A 14,008-nucleotide genomic window follows, 5' to 3' on the forward strand; every position below is an offset into this window, starting at 1 on the left:
TTTAATAACTTCCTCCACAGCAAAGATCGATCTACTTTATCAAATGCTGTGGAGAAATCTATGAAGGCGCCATAAACTCTCCCTCCACGAGCCTTGACATATTTCTCTGTTATAACCTGCAATGCCGTCAAGTTGTCTAAAGTACTATGTCTTTGACTAAACCCAGTTTGCTCAAAGGGCAAAATTTCATCCTTGGACACCCAATCATTAATCGATTTAAGGAGGCATTTTGTAAAAACCTTGCCTATGGCATCCAAAAGGGCAATTTCGCGGTAATTTTGTGGCACATCACGGGCTCCTTTCTTGTAGAGGGGGACTAGTATACTCCCCCTCCAAGAAGGGAGAACGGTTTTACAAGAGAAACAGAAGTTAAAGACTGGGAAAAGAATTTTACTCCACATCTTACTATGTTGTTTTATGACCGAGATAGGAAGCTCATCCGGACCCATTGCGCCAGAAGAGCGCAAGCCCTTGATGGCTGGTTCAATGTCCTTCTCAGACGGTGGTCCGTAAGGAGAGTTGTCCACATGTGTTCTATCGTTTTCAGGGACCCAACCATTACTGGGATATAACTTCTCAATGAACCCAACCCAGATTTGCTCTTCAATGGGAATTGGTAGAGGTCTAGATCTTAGTCCACAACCCTCCCCAATTATTGACCAAAATATCCTAGCTTGACGCTTATGTGCCGCCTCCCGTAGATTAATCCATAAGGTATCTTCTTTCCCCCTTTTTAGGTTTCGCCTCGCCGAAAGGCTGCACAGCAGGCTTTCTGCGCAAGGCGAAAGCTTATGTCTAGAGATGTGTACTCATGTCCCGCCCCTCTGTTCCATTGGCTAGCTCCATAAATGGTGGCTAGCCATTGGAACAGAGATCTGTCCATCAATTGCGGAGCAGATTCGGGGGCGTTCCGGGCATTTTTACTCATCCTGCCCCTTTGACAACGTCATGCGGCCGTGGGCAGGGTTTATTTTCTTTTGTCGTCCATGTTTGTTTTGGCCATTCCGTGGCCGACCGCCGCCGGAGGAAGTCCAGGTCCAGGTGAGTGCTGGCCGTTCCCGCCGCCCTCCTCCCGCTGTCCGTGCTTTTCCCGCCCCCCTCCCGCTGTCCGTGTGCCGTCCCCCCTCCCGCTGTCCGTGTGCGGGTCTCCGACTCTGCCAACCAACACCCCCGCCCCCCAATACTACTTCAGAAATAATAATAACACTGTAGACGAATTATGTTAGAGCAAAGAGAACCAAATCGTATCACTCCGTTCGCCTATAGGGAGCGCCTTGAAGCCCCCGACAAGATTAGCTAGGCAGCCATTTGACACGCCCCAATGGCGCCTGTTGCTGCTCTGTGGGCGTCTAAAGAGGTGGCATGTTTCTGTCTCATTTGAGGCTTTCCGAACATGTGGATTAGAGGTGGGCGAGCCGAGCCAACACATTACCCGTGGGAGCCGAGCCAAGGGTCCGCCTGGCCTGGCTCTGAGAGCTCGCGCTGGCTCGCAAATCATGCAGCAACATCTTCTAGAAATATGTAACCTTTCTGCAAACTCAAAACAAGTGTTCTGCTTTAACACGCGTGTTTCCTCACAGCATATCGAATTATTATCAGAAGTGATAGTTTTAAACATGAAATTGGAAATATTCCTGCTCCGCAGCTCTGATGACAATGACATTGGTGAATTAAGAGGCAAGTCGGTTGTCATCACAAGCTGTACGAAAGTATGCCAGTTTTATTAAATAGTTAAATATGTTGATTACCACATTATTTAATTTCTTACCCAGTTTGGTCTGCTAGATGGTTACTGGCATGGAGGAGTGCCACATGGCTATACAGAGTAGTGAGAAACCCACAACAAAAATGTGGCCGGGAGCATGCGTACATTGACCCCGTGTCACTCCATGGCACGTTCTGCAGCAATGGACATACCGGGGACATGAGTATTGTGTGTTTTTTTTACTGTAATTGACGTGTTTCAATGATGAGAACTGTTTTCTTTGAAAGTTTTGCGTAATTTTGTCAGTGATATGGTCTCTAGGAACGGCTCGTTCTTGTGGCACTGCGCCTACATTAGTCATCTACGGGACATTCATAGTCCTGTTCTCCCCCCCCCTCTAAATTTTGGTTGAACACCACCAATTTGGCTTTTGGGCTATAACATTACTTCCGTGGTGGTGATTCTGGGTTGTGACTGAGCATGTCTTGGATGGTGCTCGTGGCTCAAGCCCGGATTTCTTAGTTTATGGGCATGGTAGGCAGTGATTATTGTGGTTCTTTAACTGTTATGTGGCGTCATCTCTTTGCGAGGCACTGATTAAGGGGTAATTTTGTTAGAAATATAGACTTACTTGGTGTGTATTGCTCGCTGTTTGTAGCAGTTCATCTTTATTTTCTCATGTGGTTGTTGACACGAGGGAAGTTAAGACAATGACCATGTTTGGTCCACTGGTTACTGTTGTGACCGGGGCTTTAGTTGTTTTGGCACTGCTAGTAGGGGAACATGAGGTTACGGTTCTTGGTTAAAGTTTGGAAGCTGTTCATTTGATGGAGTGGTAAATGGACAGTAGATAGTATGGACAGACTAGCAGCTCTTGGACTCTATGCCACAGTTCAATGAGCAAGTCATTCGAGCTCACAGAAACTTTGTAACTGAAGAGCCAGCTGATATTTGGATAATTACTTTTACATATATATATATGGCTCTGGGTGTGTGTGTGTGTGTGTGGGGGGGGCTCTGGGTGTGTGTGTGTGTGGGGGGGCTCTGGGGGTGTGTGTGTGGGGGGGACTCTGTGTGTGTGTGTGTGGGGGGGGCTCTGGGTGTGTGTGTGGTAGTAATTGCTGTCTGCTGAGCTCATCCGTAGGGTTCAATAGGTCTCACATTTGCGAGAGATTAAGCTAATGGCAATGTAAATGACAATGCCATTTATTTATCTGTTTTCAAAACCAACACATAAATACAAATTTTGTCATTTACAATGCCAATAGCTCTAACTTTTCCAAAGGCGAAACCATTGCATTGTAAATGCTTGTTAATTTAGCCTTCATCCTACTTCTCCTTCTTCTTAATAGGACTATTCTATGATATCTTTCGGGGGTATATAAGAGATATTGCTCCCTTTCCAATTTATTTATTTCAACATTAAGAAGCCGAAGACTACTAGGAATTACTTTAGGATTTTTTATAGGGGAAGGTTTTTTTGCGATAGAAATTACTTCATTTAAAAAATCAGCAAAACATATCAATTCACGTCCATCCCAGAGAGCCAAATTCTCCACAGCAGCCTCCAAGATACTCGCCAAGCCCCCAATAGCCTTAAAATTGAGCCACGTATCCGTCGCGGGTGGGTTTAGGTTTACAGTAATGGCAAGTACCTTACCACTATTTGCCTTTTTTAGGATCGTTTAGGCCACAGATGTTTATAGATAGTATTTTTAGTGCCCCCATGTGTTTAAAAGAGTTGAGACCGAAGCAAGGCCGAGCTGAAAGCCAAACCCTGTGTTTCCAACATTTCTGCCTATAACCTTTCTGATGCCTAAGGTGAGTTTTGATCTTTTTGTGACTTGTCCTGTCTGACCCCCCTTCCTCCCAACCCCCCCCACCCACCACCAATCTTGAAGGTAGCCTGCCCCGTGCTGGGACAGGGAACTGACGTCCGTCATTCACTCCCCCATGAGCCCGCTGAGCCTCCTCCCCTGCACACCACTCGCACAAAAAAAATCCCATTAGTGAACCAGAAAAAGAAACCTTAGAGGAATCAATGCATCTATACATCTATATGGCTGTTCAAGACTATGCTTTGCAAAATCTGAAAATGAATTTAAATATAGAGGACCAATAATCGTTACTTATGTTCAGCGATTTCATCTAGGTAGCTTTTGGCCTGAACCTCTGAGATAAAGCTCCGAGTTGACCCCTGAAAGATAACTTTAAGCCTTACAGGATCTTGAAGATACACTGTGGCCCCCAGTTTTTGAAAAGGATCAAATAGCTGTCTGAGCCTCCATCTGCGCTCTACCGTGACGTGCGCGAAGTCTGGTCGAGAAAAGAAAAATATGCTTTCAAAAGAGCGTTTATTAGTGGGTCTGGCAAGGTTGCAGAGGGCCTGGTGAAGCAGAAAGTTGCCAAAGAAAAGCAGCATAGCCCAAGGGTGTTGTTGTGAGGCCGGGCCCTTCTTGCTGGGAAAAAGAGGAAACCTGTGAGCTCTCTGGACCTCCTTGTCCCAGTCCCAGTCCTGGAGTTCTGGAAACGCTCATTTAAGAAAAGTTACCATAAATTTCCTCGGATCACCCTTTTCAATACCTTCTGGAATCCCCAAAAAGCGGAGATTGTTCCGCCTCTGCCGATTTTCTTGCTCCTCGTCCTTCCACATAAGGGGCTATATGTAGGTAATTTGGATTTGCTGATTCATAAATACCTAATTTTACCGATTCGGTATTTATGAATCGGGAAATCCAATGTAGGTAAAAATTCGGTAAAAAATACTGAATCGATAAGGTTTCGGTATAATTACCAAATCGGTATTTACCGATTCGGTATTTGCCATTGATTCCTATGGGCCTGTAATCGGTAATTACTGATTCGGTAAATACCGAAAAATTCAAGGGTGGCAGGGTGTCACTTTGACACCCTGTTGCACCCCTGATTAGGGCTTGTGTGCCATGTGGCACACATACATGCCATACATACATACATGTGCTTGTTAGGTGCAAATGCACATATTTGAATTTGCATAGGAATTCGTTATTTACCACCAACTAATAGTTGGTGGTAAATAACGAATCCTGAAAGCACTGTAGCACTGTTTACAGTGCTACCTACATATCAAAATGCAGATTCGGTAATTTTACCGAAATGGTAATTTTACAGAATCTGTAAATTTACCAATTCGGTAAAATTCCAGGATGTCCAAAATCAGTGGCAGCAGTTTGTCTGGCAATAGAGCAAAGTGAAGGACTTGTGATGGGCGATACTTCAATTGTCTGTGTTCCACACTCTGTTGAAATCCTTTCATCCAGAACAAAAATACAGCACATTACAAACAATAGGTGGACTCGGTATGAACAGGTACTACTTGGAGCAGAAAACATGTTAATTCAAAGGTGCAATGTTTTGAATCCAGCAACACTGCTCCCAATTTCAGACAAATGTGAAGACCTGTAATATATTGATAATGATGAGTTGGAGCATGATCGTATCGAGGTGACTGAGTTATATTTAAAGCCAATACCAGATATTAAGGAAGTTCCATTAGAGGACTCAGATTTGACACTGTTTGTTGATGGTTTCTGTTTGAGGAATCCATATGGGGGGAATGGAGCTGTGTATGCAGTATTTTCAGAAACATTAGAGGAAACCTCCTTACCAATTTTGACCTCAGCACAAGTAGCAGAATTGGCTGCTTGTTAGAGAATTTGAATGGGACTATCTACACAGATAGCAAGTATGGCTTTGATGTTGTGCATGCCTATGGTCAGCTCTGATCAAAAAGACGGTTCATGACATCCTCTGGTACTCCAGTTAAGAATATTATGTAGATAGTGGATTGGTTGGCCACAATTCAGAAACCAAAAGAAATGACAAGAGCAAGATATTGTCCATTGCAGGAAGGGACAATCATTCATGAAAATGAAGACAGAAATTTCACAAAGGGTGATGGTACTGAGAATTCAAACAATGGAAGCAGTTATTTTTGGGATTCATTGAAAAATTGGAGCAAGCCTCACCCTCAACAGGTCTGAAATGCCCTTTTTCACTCTCCCTAGTGTTGATGAATATGAGGAGTACTTCAAACAGGACAATAGGTTTATCTCTTCATGAAATTGTAATGGGAAGAGCAATGAGACTGCGCATGTACCTTCAGCTGAATTAGTTTCAATAACTGATGATATAATTCTGGATTATTGCAAAGGTCTGGCTGATGCCATAAAATCTGTCTCTCACCGGGTGAATGCAGTCACATAAGTCTATAGAAACAGTCCCTGCCTCAGTCTGAATGCAGCAGATTGCATTCTCATTCATAAATATGTCTACACAGGATGTTAGATGAGTGGTGGATTGACTCTTATCAGGTTATCCAGACCACCAACAGTGCAGTCAAGCGTGCGGGAGTGCTTCAATGGATTCACATCGCTCACATGAAGAGATTTAGAGCAGTGGAAACCGTGGAAGAGGCAGAAGAAATTGAAGATCAAGGTGTTCAGACTGCTGAACAAAATGACAGTGACAGTCCATTCCAAGTTCTCATTGGGTATCCAGATGGGGGTGAGGAAATTCAAACATTTGGTGAAGAAACTTCTGTAACTGCTGAAGATCAAGATCAAGTTGAAAATCCAATGCAAAATCGAAGTCGTCAGTTTCAAGTGAGGGAGAGTTCAGATGAAAACTTGAAACTTTAGACGTCCAGTGATCACAGTGAAGGCCTGTTACCTTGAAAAAGAGAAAAGAATGGGCAGCAGCAAGAAGAAGTAGACTCTGAACAAAATGATAAGCTTGACAAATTGCAACAGAAAATCAGATTTGAAAAGACCACCTTTGGAAGAAGAAATGTTGTAATAGAAAGAACAGGCAAAAGAGAGCCTGGACAAAGAACAAAATTAACTGAAAGCTGATGTTTTGGGATAAATCAAGAATTAAAAACTGTCACTGAAAAAGTAAGGGCTGAAGAAACTTGCAAACAGAAAAACTGTCAGCAGGAGTTGTTAGAGGCGAGAAAGCAGTCAGGATAGGAGTAAAACATCAACTGGTAAAAGATCAGCCAGAAGGGAGTTCCTAATAGGAATTATGTGTCACCAGAATGAGTATATTTGGCAAGAATATAAGAGGGTGACGCAGTTGAAGATGATAAAGATGCCCTGGATACTATGAGAATGACCAAGATCTAGAGTTTGACACAGAGAAGAAACCACCTTGAGAGAAATAGAGACTTTCAGATATTGTGTATTGATGAAAATCAAGGAAGACTGGGGAATGCTGTCTAACGTGTAAAATGACTAAGTAAATTACATGTAGAGACAATCTTATTAGCCAATTTGAAAACCTGATTTCGATTTTTTCATAGTAATGAGAATTGAGATTTGAAGCTGAAGAAAATTGAGAACTGAACTTGATATTAAGTTTTACTTTTCCTGCTGAACTACATAAACATTTTTTTGCTTTTGTCTCACCATAAAGATTGGATGCAGCACTTGCTGTAAAATTTTACTGATGATATTCTTAACTTTTATATTAGGGACATCAGTTGGCCTATTGGTGTGCTTACTGGCTCCTGTGGGAAATCTTTCTATAAAAGCTACAATTAGAATTAGTACAGGTCAAAAAATGGAGGGAGGAAGAGGCACAGGTTCATTCAGCTTCCAGGACGTACTGCTTAGCTATCAGAAAGGAGGGGAATGAACCAAATAAGTCTCAATACCAGAGTCTCAGAACTTTTTCGCTCGGAGACCCTCAACTACACGTTCACAGACTGAGGTGTATGTAATCTCCACTTAGTGTGGTTCGGTGGAGTCATCATCGGGTCTTGTCATTTGAGTTTCCGTTTTACAAGTGACATCAAAACATCCACCAGGTCGGTGACTCTCTGGATGTTGACAGTGTGAGTGGATTAAAATTATCTCCTATCCTTTAGATAAATCTTTATTGGTTGGGAGTCCTTATACTTTGGGGCTTTCCGGATAGTGTGTTACTTCGGCCCCTCGCGGCGGGATGCCTGGCTTTCACCTTGTGAATACCCTGCCGGGATATCTCACAGGGGAATACCAGGACGGGTTCCCTAAGCAAGCGCCTTGAGACCCCTGGGTGATTCGTGCGCTATATAAATCGAAATACATTTACATTTACATTTACATTAGTGAGTGGAAGCACACACCTGTCTTCACTGAGCACACTTTTTTCCAGATGGAACGTGGTTATAGGTACGGTCTTTGGGCCTATAACTCTGAAGGAAACAAAGGAAAATGTAATGCATGATAAAAATAACATTGCCAATTTCCCAATTCTCCCAGTGTGACACAAAAAAAACCATGAGCAGCGATGTCGCTGGTGAAGGTGTGATCTTCCTGTAGATATGCATTAGTGAAATAAAGATACACCCAGGGGGAACAGGGGCACTGCCTTGCTCTCACTCTTGGCAAATTTGTATAGAGAACTGTAAGGTAAAGCATAGCACTCTCTCTGTTAAATAATAATGATAGTGTATAGCTAAATCATCCCTGCATTCAATATTGGCAAACATGCTGACAGAACTAGGGGACAAAAATGTCGCTTAGTAATTTAAACAATTGAAATTATAATACTAGGCTGTTTGAAGAACCCAGAATGGGGGCAGGTGACTATTTGTTTTATCAATAAAACAAATGTACTGTTATCTTAAATATGCTTTTCATTTGCACCATGGTGTGGAGAAATGTAGGACTGGGGTTTAAGACTCAAGGGAAAATGAAATAAGTAAGGCAACGAATCCATATGCACTTTTAAATTGAAAACAAAACCATAACGTGGTGAATGTTGTACTCTATGTCAATTGCACTTGCTTGGCTTTAAAACATCCTGGGTAGTGCTCCTGCATGCATCTCTCCAACAGAATGTTGAAGGTGATCTGGAGACACAGTTTTTATAGCTTGCTCTGTGACCTTAATTAAATAATTGAGAACAGGTGGTTGAGATTAGGTTGTTGCAGGCTCATGTGGGTTGAAAGAAACAATGGTTTGTGATCAACTACTGAACTGAACTGTAAATCAAGTGAAAGTTACAAGTGAGGAGCATTTCTGTTTATTAAAATGAACTCTCAGGGATGTTTAAGGTAGGAAGAAACTATTTTCTGAAGTTGTCTTAATGTGATTAATTCATTTCTGGGAGTTTCAAGGAAAGGAAGTTTCAAAAAACAGGAAAGAAAGAAAGATTCCTGCTACAAGTGAGCTGGGCAAGATGCACACATGCTGGTCAGGTCCTGGCAAGTCTTACTGCCCTTATGTTGTAGATATAATGAGGAGATAAATGCAGAATATCTGCTGTCATGTTATAAATAAAATAGGAGTGTGACATGCACAAATGGACTTTAAAAACCATATCAGACGCCCTATGTCTCAAATCTCATGGGGAAAATCAGTTCAAATATAGAGCTTTTTATGTACATAAAAGAAGAGATTCATGAGCACATTTGAAAAAGTGGTATAGGGATATCTTGTGTTTCTTATGTTTAGGCAAGTGATATACATGTATGTTTGTTTGTAGAGTCAAGAGCAGAAATGGAATAGACCTAGTGTAGCCAGTGCCTACATAGGGCCACCCATTGTTGATGGTGGTGAACCGTAGGAATCTTGTTTCATGGTGATAGAAATCACATATGTAATTTAAAGCTTATAGTCAAGAGTAGAGATTTGTGAACATGCTCTAAGGAATCCTATAGGGTTAACTTGTGTCTCTCAGGTTTATGATATAATGTTATACGTGTGAGTATTTGCTTGTGGACCTAAGAGGGGAAAAAAAACTCACAGTCACTGAATGATGTCATCACTGATGTCTCAGTGATGTAATTTGAGATGGCATCAGTGATGTCCCTGACCATGTCATGAGTGAAGTAATATGTGAGGTCATAAGCAGTGCACTGCGGGGGCGCGAGTTATTGTTAACTCAGATAACTATAACGGTTGCAAGTTTTTTTTAAATGTAAGCACAAAGGTTATTAGCATATTTAACTATAATGGCACATTAACCTTCCTTTTTATTCAATGAATATATACACATACATACACACATACTTGATTCTGTGGTTGTCAAAATCTTTTATGTGAAGGATATTTAAAAATTGCAATGCTTTGATGAGAAGGAGAGCTGTTTTAATTTTTTTTCGTATTCAGTTTAGTTGTGCCCTGTATTGTCCACATTATTACGTATGTTTGAGGTGCTTTAAGTAATTGGTCGATTCAGAAAAGGGGGTGGTGATGGACAGAGTATCTGAATTAAGCAGAACACTCATACCCAGTCAAAAGATCAGGGCTTGATCCATCACCGTTTTTTAGCTCACTGCACCATCCCAGTTCAGAACCTGGCTACATGCAAATTAGTCTGTCCCTGGCCCAGTGCATCATGGGAACAGGGCAGACCAAACTACCAAGCCAATTCTTTACTGGAAAGGAAACAAGCTTCCGGGGACCGGTTTCTGGCATTACAGCCGTCTTCGGCCCGGCTTGCTTGAATCCTGATGGTGCAGTGAGCAAGGGACTCACATCTGAGCATACCCTTCCATGCTTGTGGTGGCCAAAACGATTCAGAAAAGGGGGTGGTGATGGACAGAGCATCTGAATTAAGCAGAACACTCATACCCTGTCAAAAGATCAGGGCTTGATCCATCACCGTTTTTTAGCTCACTGCACCATCCCATTTCAGAACCTGGCTACATGCAAATTAGTCTGTCCCTGGCCCAGTGCATCATGGGAACAGGGCAGACCAAACTGCCAAGCCAATTCTTTACTGGAAAGGAAACAAGCTTCCGGGGACCGGTTTCTGGCATTACAGCCGTCTTCGGCCCGGCTTGCTTGAATCCTGATGGTGCAGTGAGCAAGGGACTCACATCTGAGCATACCCTTCCACGCTTGTGGTGGCCAAAACGATTCAGAAAAGGGGGGGTGATGGACAGAGCATCTGAATTAAGCAGAACACTCACACCCAGTCAAAAGATCAGGGCTTGATCCATCACCGTTTTTTAGCTCACTGCACCATCCCAGTTCAGAACCTGGCTACATGCAAATTAGTCTGTCCCTGGCCCAGTGCATCATGGGAACAGGGCAGACTAAACTACCAAGCCAATTCTTTACTGGAACGGAAACAAGCTTCCGGGGACCGGTTTCTGGCATTACAGCCGTCTTCGGCCCGGCTAGCTTGAATCCTGATGGTGCAGTGAGCAAGGGACTCACATCTGAGCATACCCTTCCACACTTGTGGTGGCCAAAACGATTCAGAAAAGGGGGTGGTGATGGACAGAGCATCTGAATTAAGCAGAACCCTCATACCCAGTCAAAAGATCAGGGCTTGATCCATCACCGTTTTTTAGCTCACTGCACCATCACAGTTCAGAACCTGGCTACATGCAAATTAGTCTGTCCCTGGCCCAGTGCATCATGGGAACAGGGCAGACCAAACTACCAAGCCAATTCTTTACTGGAAAGGAAACAAGCTTCCGGGGTCCGGTTTCTGACATTACAGCCGTCTTCGGCCCGGCTTGCTTGAATCCTGATGGTGCAGTGAGCAAGGGACTCACATCTGAGCATACCCTTCCACGCTTGTGGTGGCCAAAACGATTCAGAAAAGGGGGTGGTGATGGACAGAGCATCTGAATTCAGCAGAACACTCATACCCAGTCAAAAGATCAGGGCTTGATCCATCACCGTTTTTTAGCTCACTGCACCATCCCAGTTCAGAACCTGGCTACATGCAAATTAGTCTGCCCCTGGCCCAGTGCATCATGGGAACAGGGCAGACCAAACTACCAAGCTAATTCTTTACTGGAAAGGAAACAAGCTTCCGGGGACCGGTTTCTGGCATTACAGCCGTCTTCGGCCCGGCTTGCTTGAATCCTGATGGTGCAGTGAGCAAGGGACTCACATCTGAGCATACCCTTCCACACTTGTGGTGGCCAAAACGATTCAGAAAAGGGGGTGGTGATGGACAGAGCATCTGAATTAAGCAGAACACACATACCCAGTCAAAAGATCAGGGCTTGATCCATCACCGTTTTTTAGCTCACTGCACCATCCCAGTTCAGAACCTGGCTACATGCAAATTAGTCTGTCCCTGGCCCAGTGCATCATGGGAACAGGGCAGACCAAACTACCAAGCCAATTCTTTATTGGAAAGGAAACAAGCTTCCGGGGACCGGTTTCTGGCATTACAGCCGTCTTCGGCCCGGCTTGCTTGAATCCTGAGGGTGCAGTGAGCAAGGGACTCACATCTGAGCATACCCTTCCACGCTTGTGGTGGCCAAAACGATTCAGAAAAGGGGGTGGTGATGGACAGAGCATCTGAATTAAGCAGAACACTCATACCCAGTCAAAAGATCAGGGCTTGATCCATCACCGTTTTTTAGCTCACTGCACCATCCCAGTTCAGAACCTGGCTACATGCAAATTAGTCTGTCCCTGGCCCAGTGCATCATGGGAACAGGGCAGACCAAACTACCAAGCCAATTCTTTACTGGAAAGGAAACAAGCTTCCGGGGACCGGTTTCTGGCATTACAGCCGTCTTTGGCCCGGCTTGCTTGAATCCTGATGGTGCAGTGAGCAAGGGACTCATGTCTGAGCATACCCTTCCACTCCTATAGTGGCCAAAACGATTCAGAAAAAGCGGAGATAAACCTCCTTGATAATATGCCCCTCTAACTTACCCCCCCACCATGCACAGTATTGCCATAATGATGTAATTTCAGATGTTGCAGTCATGTTATCAATGATGTCACAGAAGATGTAACAAGTGATTTAATATGGGCGGTAATTAGCAGTGCTTGTGACCCAGAGCTACTGGTGGGAATTCACCAGTGGCCCACGTCATGCTTCCCTGGACATTGGGGGAGGGGACAGTCAAACCTCCCCCTCACAGGTGAGAGTTACTGCGGGATTGGCAGAGCTTGCAACATCGATAAGAAGAACAGACATCCTGCTGCCTGGCTAGGAATCGGCTGCTTTCAGGAAGGGGACAGCCACAGATGGAAAAGCCGCTGCTGTGGGGCAGATGCCAACACCCAATCAGCGCACCAACTTTTGTGGGCTTCAGATCACGATGCAGCAAATGGCTAATTACCACTCGCCTGCCCTGTGTGTTTAATGGTGCTGTGACCTGATGCTCTGAGCGTTATACTGGATCACTAAAGAGTATACATGGGCCCTATGCAACATGGTATAGATTTGAAGGACCCCACTACACCATTGCAACACTGCACCTCTGATCAGCTAGCACGGTAGGGTGTAGGCACCCAAATCTGACTGGCATCTGAATCCATCCTCAGTGCCCCTGGGAGAGACAGTGTTGCTCTAGATCATAAAAAGATCACCAAAATGGTGACATAGAACCACAAATATGTGAAACTAACCCTTGAACAAGGGAAATACATAGCCCTAACTCACCACTCCACAAAATGGGCAGTGGCATGAGGTCTATTTTATTGGAGATGAAAGGCAGCCTAAAAGCAATTGATGCAAAAGTCGATTGCATCAAGGGTAGCTTGGACAAAATGAGAGACAGGCTGGATAAATAGAAAAAGTGACCCATGGTTGAAGGCAGAATCTCAAACCTTAAGAAAGGTTTGGCACTCTCTAGCAAAATTATGCTGCTCATGGAGAAAGTGCCCACAGTAAGGCCAAGAATGAACCCCTTAAATCAGTCTCCAGATGAAACTTTATCAAGATTTTTGGCAGACATGACACCCACATGCAAGAGAAAGCCTGAATTATTTGTTGAAGGTCTTTTGGTAGATCTTTTTGTAGTAGTTCCCAGACATGTTTGATATAGAGCATCCTCACAATTCTTTTGTGTCCTAGCTTCCTTTGGGTGCTCCTCACAGACCAGTGATTGCAAGATTTTTAAACTACAGAGACCGCAACACTACACTGCAGCTCACCTAGGAAAAGGGCCAATTGGATTATGAAAAAACTACTTGTTCATTTTACTAACTTCACTGCTGTGGTCCAGTCCAGGTGGGATTTTGTTGATGTCAAGACGTGATTCCATGTCTAAAGGTCAAATACAAAGGGCTCGAATACAATGTTCGGTGGAACACCTCTGGCCAGCCGTTGGAGGCTTTCTGCTCGACATTGTAGGTTTCAGTCCGACCGCTGTATTAGGATGCCCGTGAGAGTGTCGGAAGTCACCATAATCCCCTGATGACAGTGGAGCCAGGCTCAGCTCCGGCTTCGGGATTTTGATGGCATTTTCTGACAGCCTTTTTATGTTGGCCTTTCCGACATAGAACGGCTGTCAGAAAGTGTCTTTGGGGACCCTAGCACGGACCCCTCCCCCATGGCCATCCACTA

The sequence above is a fragment of the Lissotriton helveticus genome, chromosome 6 (genome assembly GCF_964261635.1).
Source record: "Lissotriton helveticus chromosome 6, aLisHel1.1, whole genome shotgun sequence".
In the NCBI taxonomy this organism is placed as follows: Eukaryota; Metazoa; Chordata; class Amphibia; order Caudata; family Salamandridae; genus Lissotriton; species Lissotriton helveticus.